Genomic DNA, 12,646 nt, shown 5'->3' with positions numbered 1-12,646 from the left:
CACCGCGTTAAGAACAATTATTGGGAATCATTGGGGAATAGTTGCCTATAGAAAATCATTGGGGAATATTTGCCCATAGGGAATCATTGGGTAATCCTTACTATAGGCAAGGATTCCCCAATGTCTCCCTATGGGCAAGTAGTGTCATTTGCTTTAGTATGTCATATATATATTCCGTCAAGTTGCCTGTCAAGGTATGGAGCTCCCATGAATTTCATAGGTGAGGGATACTAGTCCCAGGTGTTTTTGCCCATGAAGCACCTGGTATCCGTTGGTGGTCTCCTGTCTAAGTACTATCCAGGGCTGACCCTGCTTAGCTTCCAAGATCAAATGGGGGTTTAGGGTATTTTTGGCCTCTCTAAGAGGAATTGGTGTATTTTAGAAGGAGCTTTTCCTGGGTTGCCATCTACTGTACTTCAAACACATAATGCAAGGTATGCACTATATGCACAAATGCATAGTCGTGGGAGTGGAGTCTGAGTAAAATGGGATGTGAAAGTTGTAAAACTAGCCATAAATTTCAAAAGGGCTGGCTTAGAATAAGAATTTGGCATCTGTAAACTCTACAACAGGTTTGCCTTAAGTGGGAAATAACTTGAAGGCACACAACAACAACAACAACCTGTAAATTACACACAGGCCTTTTGTAGATTCTTTTGAAGAGTTAAAGCAATGCATTGTGCTTTCAGGAAAGTTAGGTCCAAAACACACTGCAGGAATAATCCAGTTTGAGACCACTTTAACTGCCCTGGCTCAGTGCTTGGGAATTCTGGGAACTGTAGTTTTGTGAGACATTTAGCCTTCTCTGTCAGGGAGCTCCGGTTAATAAGGAATCAAGTACTGTAGAATATTCTGGGATTAACACTGCTACCTTTGGATCAGAAGCAAACACACAAAAATATTTTATTTGCAAAGCGGTTTTGTGCTTTGACAAGAATACATAAATGAACCGTGGCTTTTTCTCAAATAGACATTTTGCAGGGCCAGCAGCTAAGCTGAACCATTCTTTCTAAGGTTGCCAGGGCAAGGCTATGCCAGACTCTGAAATATCTGGGCCAAAACCTGAGACCTAGGGATGATCTGGCCCCACTGGTGGCATCTATCATGATGTATGTAAATGTTTACTGCATCTGCACAGGGTGTTATTGTTTTATTATTTATGGGTATGTATATCCCGCCTTTCTCCCAAAATAGGATTCAGGGCAGCTATGTACAGTGGGTCTTTGTTATCTGCTGGGGTTTGGTTCCAGGATCCCCCGTGGATAACAACGTCCATGGATGCTGAAGTCCCATTAAATACAGTGGCACAGCAAAATGATGTCCCTTATATAAAATGGAAAATCAAAGTTTACTATTTGAAATTTATATATTTTTAAATATTTTCAAGCTGTGGATACTTGAATCCGTGGATAAAAAAATCCATGGATAAGGAGGGTCTACTGTAATTCAAATAAAAACTACCAAATGTAATGGAGGGGGTGAGAATAAATAATAAACATACTGGGAAGTCAAAGGCTTTCACGGCTGGAATCCTTAATTTTTGGTGGGGTTTTTGAGCTGTGTAGCTGTGTTCTGGAAGAGTGAGGAATAAACTCTTCCAGAACACAGCCACATTGCCTGAAAAGCCCACAAAAAAACTGTAGGCATACTTTTCAAACAGTGCTATCACCCTGAGATTCTTCCCTCTTGTCCTAAGGACCAGAGACAAAGGTCCAGGCCCTGAGATCTGGGAACCCTACTTCTTTCATCTCTAAAAGGACTTGGGAATGGGATTGTAGGTTTCACACATTTAGGTGATTAACAAGCTTACCACTGGTGGTAGGACAGGTCAGTTGAGCAGATAGGACTGTCCTCCCAAAGGAAACATCTTACCTAGCCATACAGTCTGACTGCTCTTTCTGGAGGAAGGTAGAGCTGTGACCAGGTAGGTACTCTATAAACATCCCTCAGGGAGATTCCCCTTAGCTATGTATGAGATGTGACCACGGCTCTCACAGAGATTTAGGATATAAGGGTTCAGGCTTTTGGCCCATTTGGTACGCTAGATATAATGGTGTCAACTACCCATCTGGAGGCTCTGTGAAAAGACACGGGAACCCATTTTCCTGCCCCTGTAACACAGAGGCATGGGGACTTGCATATTGACGCTGTTCTATGAATATAGTTTGCTGATGTCCATTTGACACCTAGACTATGAAGTAATCTTTCGACCCGAGGTGACAAACTCTTGTAAAATGCAGGGAATGCTGCATTCTAGTTTAGGTGGAAGGAAAAGACATTCTCTGAAGGCAAAGAGTTCACCTACTTTTTTTTGGGGGGGGGGGGGGGGTAACTGCCACTGAGAATACTGTCTTTAGTGTGAGAAGCTGGAGGTCCAGTGTGGCCATGAATTTAAATGGCTTGGCCGTTAGTTGGGGCAGCACCAGAGACAGACATTCACAGAGGAGAGGGTGAATCCTTCTTTTAAATGGAGAAGGAACATCAACACCATGGCTTCATCCATCGGTGAAGGCAGGAACTGCATTATTTCAGTTCAGCAGCAGAAATGGCACCACTTGCCAGCATAACATTCTGAGAAGCTCAATATGTGCATTCAGTTGCTCCGGATTCTCCAGGCAGAGAGGCAGAGTCCGTACATGCAGCTGGTATTTTTTGCCTTGCTGAAGCATCAAAACAGTGGGACTGTGGGGAAATTGGGAATGTTTAGTGAACTAGGCCTGTCTGGGCCACTATGAGGCCAGCAAAAAAAAACAAAAACAATTTGTGCTGTCCTCCTGGAAGCATTGAATCAAGATCTGAACCAAACCTTTGTCAGCGCACATCATTACTATGTTAAGCTAGCATAATACTGGTAAATATAGTCAAGATATCACTTTTACACAAGAGTAGACAACTGTGTTGGGGCCGGGGCCAATTCTGCCCCCCCTTCCCTGTGGGCCACCTTCCAGTGAGCCCACGTATCTGTTTATCCCTGCAGTCAGTACATTTATTTAGGAGGTAATATGGAATTCTGGAATGGTTTTGGGGATGGAGTATTTTCATGTTTTCATATTGAAAGTGTATGCAAAATGTTTATGGAGGGCCATTTTCCTATGTAATGTCTGCAAAGATAAATTTTCATGATTACCTGAAATAAATACTGAGCATATGCTTAAACAATTTGGTATTTTTAAGCTTTATACCAAATCTAGAAGAAAGAATTTGGCAAACATCAATTCATAAATATTTCACAAATGTATAGTTATTAACAGAACTGCTAAACAGAGGAACTCTGTTTAAATTCCCTTGAAATATTAACCATCAACTATTTGTGTGTGTGCATGAGAGAGAGAAACGGTATCCACTACATATTTATTAAACTTTGGGAAGTTTAATTATGCAAAAGTAATAAAATATTAAAAATATTTAAGCATGTGAACACAGTATGATAGGAAAACCAAACCAAAAAATAAAATAAAAAAATGGAAGGTTACCACACAATGTTTCTTCAACAAAACTGATAGACAAGGCTTGTAGTACAGTTTTGATCAGAAATGTTACATAACTGTTTCCATTAAAATATCAAAATCATTCTTAAATGATTAGCCATGATTACAGTACAGGAAGTGCTGAAAATACAATAAAGGTAGTTGAAAACATGTAGAAATTGGCATTATCTTCTCTGATGTGTAGAAAATGTTTTTTTTTTTTTTCAGTTCTAAAGTCATAATATACAATGGCACTTCTACATATTAGAGACATTGGGACTGGCTTTACAATACTGACTAACAAATGAGGCAGTGGCAGAAGACATGGGACACAATACACACAACTGTATGTAAAATGAAGTGAGTTTGTATATAAATAGTGGTTGATCAGTTATACCCAGAGGCACAATCTATCAGGAACGTTCCCATCACAAGTCCCAAGTGAAATAAGAGCCACACAAGAAGATGATGGCATCCATTTCTTGTAACTGGGATTGTGTAGAAACTAATCGTTTATTTGTGCTTCAATGCTCCCAATTCAGTGAGAGGCAATCCACTTAAAAAACAACAACCTCATCTCTCATGCAAGTGACTGCTAATGGGTGCAAAATTCTCCATGCCCATCAACACAGGGGTGCATGTGATATCCTGAGGTGCATGCAAAGTAAGCACTTACTATTCCATTCATGGAATCTCCTCCACACTAGTTTTCCCCTTGCTTGCAATTGGGAAACATAGCCCAAATACAACCTCCATCTGTGATCTGCTGGTGCAGGGGCAGACAAGGGAGTATCAAGAATTAATATTTTTTTAGTCTGTATCCCTCAAATCAATGGAAACTATATAAATTATTAGCATGTGCAGTGTAACAAAGTGCCTCATGCAAATGTAGCACAGTCATCATTAGTGTTTAGCAATCATTAGGATTCAAAATATGTCTTATGGGTTTTCAGATAGAATTGATAATTCACTTTGAAAAACAGCGCTTATACTCTAGAAAAAATTCTAAGTAATAAATTGTGACATCTGCAAAATGTACTCTGAAATGTCTTCTGATCTCTTAAAAAGAATGCAAAATGAAACAGTTGAGATCACAGTCCTGCAGAGTAAAAAATTATCTTTTTAAAACGTTCAGTCCTATACATGTCTACTCAGAAGTAAGCCACACTCGAAGTATAATGGACTTGCTCTCAGGTAAGCATGCATTAGATATTAGTGTTAACAAAGAAGCTTGAAAATTTACCAGGTTATTTTTTTTTAAAAATAAGCTTCTGTAATTTAATTTCAAATCATTCCTGCAAAACATATTTAACACCATATTTTATAAAAATAATTACACTTTTAAACATACTACTATTTATAAAAAGTGTTTCAACATTGAGTTCTCATTTGACAAAATAAGTTCCCATCAAAGTCTTGAGGTAAAACACTATCAAAAAAATCATAGATATGGAAGCTAAAAATGCATAATTTTTTCATTAACAAGTTCATTAAATTAGTGTTCTTTAAATTTCATTTCTATACAAATGATGTTACAATGAATTGTTTCATTTGTTAATTAAAACCCAGTCAATACCAGAATAACTTCCTGATATTTTGATTTATTACACAAACATAATTGTGTTACCCATTCTAAAATAAAGGGGGGGGGATACAATCCCATAATTATTTTCTACATAAAGCCCTTTAAAAATTTCATAGTAAGGGAAATATAAATGATAGGGAGAAATGCAACATGATTGCACTATTTTATAAAAATAATTCTGAGATAATTCAAAACTTCTGAACAGGTATATTTGTTTCGTCAGAACAAGAATTATAGTAATTTTCACAGAAAACCTTTGCAGTGCAAAATATATTTTGAGTATAACCGGCAAATTCTAACAATGCCAATAGGAATTTTATTGCTTGATATGTCAGAAGCTATGGTAAAATCTTACTTCCCATTATACTTGGGGGTAACACATATATGGAAGAAGGCTTCTGCAGTTTTATCACATGGGGAATGGCACATGCAGTCCAATCCAATCCATTCACCAGCCCTTAGAAAAGACACATTTCCCACTGTGGTCAGTGGGATCTGAAGTGGCAAGCTGGATCAAGTCTCACCTCAATTCCACTTCCAACATTTTTTGGAATTTTGACTTTTTCAAAAGAACTGTAGAATCCTCGCTCTCATGCAATGCCATCTGGGTTGGAGTCTAGATGTAGTATCTGGGGGCTAAAGGTCAATCCCTGATTTGTCACCATTAATATTAACTACACTGGGCTGGATCAGGAGCTGCAGAGTGGGATTCTGGGAAGTGAGTGATCCTGCAGGTACAGAGAAGCATTTTCACAGTTTTCCCCTTTCACTGCAGTCCCTTATGGCTCTCGAATTCTGCTTTAAAGAATAGGCAGTCCCTGTAGAAGACAGCATGAGATGGATCTAGAACAGTGTGTGAGGTGAATGCCTACACCAACACAAGGAGCCTTTTCATTTGTGGTGAGCTTTGGATCCAACCCAGTGGGGGTCTCTTAGCTTTTAAGGTCATGTTCTTCATAAATGCATTGTTGCTGTTGTCTGTGTATATCTTTTTAAGAAAAGCAGAAGTGCAATCAAATGAATCCCTGAATCTTTGACATTTTACTTTGGAAGTACTCATTGATATTGACTGCATCTTTCTCTGTTCTAGATTTGTCTCTTCTAAAAGATGCCCCTTAAATAAAGAGCTGGGCCATGGTACACTGGAAATATTACTCTAAAAGGTTATATTTTTAAAAATTATGGAGATTTTCTCTTTCCCTCTAATTGCATTTTGTGGTTTCAAGTTTGAACATTATTCATCTTTTAACATATAAAACATTAATTCATTTTGTAGTTACCTTAATCATTCTTAAACTATGCAAGAAAAAATCCCCATCTGCTACTTTCCAGTTACATTAACATAAAGTATCAACACAGTGCATTATGCTCTTCAATTCCACTAATGAGGTCTAGCATTTAATCAAGTTGATAATTTCTTTTTGCTTTTGTAAAGAATACTTTTTCTACCCTAATTAAATGACTATTCCCCCCCCCCCAAAAAAAAAATCAGGGCTGTATTGATCTCAATTCAATGAAAACCCATCATTGTTTTACTCTGGATGCAGGACATTTTATAAACTTGGAATTGATTGGTCCCGGCAACTCTGTTGTTCTTTCAACATTTCAGTTCAGATATTTATATAATTACCAGTGTTGCCATTAGCAGTAAAAAGCTAAAAAGTAGGAGGGGAAAAAAAAACAGATTAGCAGTTCCACTCTTGTCATGGTCACATGACATGGTAGCCAGGGATCTGCAGGAACCATGGCTTATAGAGGATCAGCAGTGTGCTGGAACATGCAGTTCGTTTTATTCACTTGCAACTTTGGTTTTTTAATCCCAACTTACCAGAGACTACAGATACCCTGGAGTTAACATCTCCCCTGTCAGTTGGAATGACCATTACTGTGTACTAACACTAAGCCCGGGATTTGAGGTTCTCGGCTTCCTGTGTCATATGAAGTAGCTTTTAAAAGGTAAGGCTCATCCACAACCCTGTTTTCATGCCTTCCTTTGGACCCGTGTATGATGGGGGAGGAAAATATCACCTCATTATGTATTTGACTAGAACACTTTAAAGTCATTTTCTGCAATCAGGCGGAATCAGTTTGCTAGCCCTGAGAGCACACAAATGGTAATTTGCTTTCCTTTAAGTCCTTCTAGTGACCAAGGAATTTTTTGAAAATTTACATTTGGCAGATCTATGCATGGGTATGCAAGATGTGACATTATAATTTGTCTCCAGGTTGGATTGTGGTTCTGTAGTGTAAAATAATCTCCAAGAACGACTGATGTATTCAATGTTTGGTCTTCACAGGACATCAGACTTTCTTCCAAAACAGTTTCATTAAGTCTGGGAGAATTTGGGCATCCTGAGGACAAGCTTCTTAGCCAGTTCCACTTGTTCCAAAACTTCTCGTTCACCATGCTACAATATACAGATTTGACATTATGATCCAACAACACTGATGACCACTCAAAGGTGTTGAAGCTTTTCTGAAACAAAGCAGGTCAGAGGTAACGCGACTATAATTTTTATTTAAACTAAATTGGTGATGGGAAATTTAGCTCTCCAACGTGTTAGGACACCAGATTGGGCCAAATAAACCAGGATTTGAAAGCAAAGCGTGATGTGGATTAACCATAGTTTGTACCTGGTATGTACATGCATACAAAACCAAGACTGGAATTTTGTTCCATCACCCCCCTCACAATCTGGCATCAGAATGAGAGGGCAGATTCCAAGGAGACTTTCACTATTTTTTCCTTCAAGGTTTCTCCTCTTCCCTGTTGTATGTAGGGCAATCATCCTCATTTTTAGCCCTACATCTGACTGTTTAGAATAATAGATCTTGAACCAACAGGTGAAAGAAAAGGTGAAACACCCCTCATGCCTTGTTTTCTTAATGCTTTACTCCCTATTTTCATAGTAGAGGTTGCCTTTTATCTCGTTTCACACTCCTCCTCTTCCTTTAGGCATTGAGAAGACTTACAAAGCCGTTGAATTCTTAATTTTTTCTTATTTTAACCTGTCCTCTTTGAATCCAATTAGATGGCAACACTGTTTGAAAAAAACTGTGGGTGGATATTATCTATTTTAAATATTGTTGTGATGCTTTTATTCTTCTCAACACAAGAACAGTCTACACGAATATTAAAAGGATTTTGATAGTTTTAGATCAGTGTAAACACTTTTCATATACGAAACATACCTAGTTTAGCCTATATGAAAGGATTTTATTTTAAAAAGGCCTTGCACTGTACGGATTTTATACAGAGAAAAATGCCAACAATCACAGAATACAAAAGTACACAGCAGCATTTTGATGGTTGTTGAACTGCAGTTACCAGCATTCACGGCTGTGCTGGTTACAGGTGCTAAACACTGCAGTTGACCAACATCTGGAAGGCCATTGATTCCTACCCCAGTAAGCAATAACAATTATATTGCATAAGTATGACTGATTAGACTTTGTTACCTGGGTAGGTACACGACCCTTTGTACAAGCTCTGTCAACAAAATTCCAAATGACCAGACGTCAGATTTAATTGTAAACCGCCATATAGTGCAGCCTCAGGTGCCGTCCATTTAATTGGAAATTTGGCCCCAAAGTGGAGACAATCACAATTCCCATTGTATTAGTTTATTAATAATTACTTTAAAAACAGTTTGGTAAAGCAGTACCTATACAATGCTTATCATTATTTTGTGAAGAAATAGTATCTGAGAATTTCTTTCCCTGCATTACATGTGTTAACGTAGCATCTGAGGATATACAGAATCTACAAAACTTAAGCTCATAATTTCTTCTGGATGTTAGCTTCAAAAGTGCTACAAGGATATTGCCCATTGCATATTGATATTCCAGACAACATGGACTAGGGACTGAAATAGACCAGTGGAAGGAGCGGCTTGAGCTGCATCTTCTGAAGGCAGATGGGGCCATGGGAACCACATGTATGGCCCCAATCCACCTGAAGCCACCCATTCAGCCACTGCCTGACCAAGCCTACTGTCACAACTTTCTGTGTCTCCAAACAGGATGGCTTTAGGGATTTGCTCCTTTCTTCATTCTAAATGTGGCAGAGAAGGGGTCAATGACCATCCCCTTCAACAGTTTAGAGCTAGAGCAGAGATGTTCATTTTACAATTGTGCCCAAGAGAGTGAAGCATATTGGTTTTGGAGTTTTCACATGGGGACAATGGAAGTGTAAATGGGGGTATCCCGTGAAAACTGCACATTGCGATAAGAGTTTCACACGACATCGTGAATAAAGTACCATTATCCTGGGAAATCCCACAAAAACTGCACAAGTCGTGATCAAAAGCTATTAAACCCATTAACCAGGAATAACAGGCAATAAACCAGGAAATTTCTATAAATGATTTGCGTGCTGTTTATTGCCTGATTATTCCTGAGATAATTACCGCTGTGTGTGAAAATCTTAATTGTGATTTAATATACTTGTGCGATTTTCATGGGAAAAATCCTGTTTAAACTCTCAAATTTTCCTCTGTGTGGATACCCTCCTTTTCTCCCTGCAACCAGTGAGTGTTCCAAATTGTAGGATATTGAAGCCAGCCTATATGCATTTCCCTTTCTCTCCAGCTTAGACTGGAGTGGGAAGCAAAGTATGTATGATCTTATGTCCAGCAAGTACACAGGTAAAGCAGATTTTATGCTATAGACAAGTGTGAGTCTGGGAAGGGGAATAGTTTTTTAACTCCATTTCAGAAGGAGCTCAGTTTCATCTCATGTGACATCCCATGCCACAAAATCGCATGGCAGTTTCACTCTCATTTTGTATTTATATACATATAAAATAATTTTTTCTTTGCGGAAACTAATGTCAACTTTATTTTATTTTATGTTGCAGCAACCAATAATATTTTAAAATATGAGATGTCTCTTGAAAAAGAAGTCTATCTTGCTAAGTCATATTTGTTGGCTGAAGGACAAACTATAAGGAAACTACTGAGAGCTCATGTGGTCCACACAGTGACACTGTCTTAGTGCTGGAGGAAAATAGCAAATGAGTCACCTGATAACATTGTACATCCTGCACTGTTTGTAAGACTGAGATTGTTCTGTTTGGCAGGCAGGGAAAGCCTTTTAAATAATGATTCCCATGAAGTTTCTTTAACATGAAAATCAGCATGTGGGTGGGAAGGGGGGGGAACTAGATTTCAAAAGCTCTACCTAAGTGGGAACATGAGGAATGCATATTCATTCTCGTCTTCTGGAATGGCGTTACTATGTGGCTTTCGGAATAGGCAGGCGACACAGAAACCATTTACAGGGTTGCACCTTCATAGGCGGATTTGCCCCAGAGGAAAATGATGGTATACTGCATCTTTGATCCCTTCATCCACCTCTTGAGGAGGAAGAGAGCAGGCCTAGCTCCAAGAAGCCAAGCCCTCCCCCAGTCCATCTGCTGGTCCAGGCCTCGGAGGTGAGAAGAACTGCTGGACCTACATCCCTTCCCCACCATCACTCCCTTTCCTTTCCTTTTGTGTCATGTCTTTTAGATTGTAAGCCTGAGGGCAGGGAACCATCAATTAGAAAGATTGTATGTACACACTGTGTAAATTTACAGCGCTTTATAAATAAAGGTAATAATAATAATAATAATATAATAATAATAATCAAATAATAAGTATTTGAAATGGATTTGGAAAGAATTTCAAATTTCTTATCCTGGAACAGTTTTAAAAGGTCTAGGCTTAAACTTCACAAAATGACCACTGTTAAATTCATCATAACATCAGAAAGATGATTCCAGAAACTGTGTTGGTTCTCTGAATGTCCTTGATAATACATATGCCGTATAGATCCATAAATAGTGACCTACTTTTTATAGAATTTTGAATTTCTTATTAAGCACTACAAATGGAGTAGTGAACAGATATGTATCTCTGAAAGAATAGCATATAGAAACAATAAATGCTATGAATTGGCATGTTCTAACCAACAATCCAGATTTTTTTAATCCATGACAGTAACTGTTAGTTGAAAGTAAATGTGTACCTTGTCGGCAGTGATTCATTGCCTCTATAAACCTTGCTAGGCCAAGTCGCAATTTTGCACACCATTTTCTCCCACAAGAATTTAGCTGCCGGAAGGTCTCTATGAATGTATTCATTCTTTCAATGGGGCCATACCATCTGCAATCTTTTTTTAAAAAAAATGCATATTACAAAAATGTGATACATTCATGAAAACATAACAGACAATTATGAAAATGTTTACTCCTGTGTAGCTAGTTAAATTACATATTACAAATGTAAAACTGGTGTCAATTTTAGTAAACATATGTTTTTTCGAACACGTGCGGTAATAATGAGTATTTTGCAGCAGAATTAAATATCAGAAGCTGAAAAAGGCTAGAGGCTAGTAGAAATCAACTATTTTCCCAGCCTTTTTACATGTCTTCCGATACTAATCGAGCAAGACATCTTATTGTCAAACAATACCTGAGCAGCCATGTCCACCAACTGCGGAAGCTTTAAATATTTCCCTCTCCTTCCTTAAGAAAGTCGTAAGCTACCTGCAGAAAGACAGTAAAGCATGAATAGATGCAGCTGGAAAACGCTTAAAGGAAAAAAACATAAATGGACATGTTAAGTTGAAGGCGTTCCATGCCGGCATCCATAGTTTTTTATGGGTTTTTCGGCTATGGGGCAGGGTCTAGAAGAGTTTATTCCTGACGTTTTGCCAGCATCTGTGGCTGGCATCTTCAGAGAATGTTGCCAGAAGAGAGCGGGAGTATATATACTGTGTGACCTGGGTCTGAGGAATTCCATGTTAAGCCTGTGTATTGTTCTGTGGTTGATGGCAGGGCCCAGGTGGGAGGATATGCAAAGAGGATTAGTGTCTGCTAATGGTAAATAATAAATAAATAAAGTTTTATTTCTATCCCCCCTTCCTGCGATCAGGGCGGCTTTACACAAAAGTTAAAACATCAAACATAGTACATAAAACAAGTATATCAAAAAGCCATCAACAACAATAAAATAACAGGCAAAAAGCCCCATAGCCCAACCTCTGGCCACGAAAGAGAGGAGGCCCACAGGATTTTAGTTGGGAATGCCTGTTGGAACAGGAAGGTTTTCAGGTCCTTCTGAATTGGGGCGGGGGGTAGTCGAGCGAGCTCAATGCAGCGTATCCCAAAGGCTGGGGCAGCAGTGGAAAATGTCCTCCGTGTGGTGAGGATAATCTAGCCCCAGGTTACCTTAGTAAATGCTGCCCAGACTTTCTGAGGGTGCGAGGCGAATATATGGGGAGAGGCGGTCCCTTCAGGAACCGGGCCCAAGCCATGAGGGCTTTATAGGTAATTAACCACCGCCTTATATTGACCCGGAAGTGGATGGGCAGCCATTGAACCTTTCAGCTAGGTGTTATATGCTGGCCCTGGAAACGCCAGTGACCATCTGGCTGCCATGTTCTGCACCATTTGAAGCTTCCGGGTTTGGTATAAGGTTGCCCCATGTAGAGTACATTGAAGAAATCCAGTCTCGAGGTTACCAGAGCATGTACAACAGTTTCTAGGTCCCCGGGGGCCAGGTATGGACGCAGCTGGCGAATAACCCAAGTGATGACATGTGCTCTTGAC

This window comes from Sceloporus undulatus, unplaced genomic scaffold (genome assembly GCF_019175285.1).
Source record: "Sceloporus undulatus isolate JIND9_A2432 ecotype Alabama unplaced genomic scaffold, SceUnd_v1.1 scaffold_15, whole genome shotgun sequence".
Classification (NCBI taxonomy): domain Eukaryota; kingdom Metazoa; phylum Chordata; class Lepidosauria; order Squamata; family Phrynosomatidae; genus Sceloporus; species Sceloporus undulatus.
The sequence above is the reverse complement of the archived record's forward strand: the minus strand, read 5'-3'. Positions refer to the sequence as shown.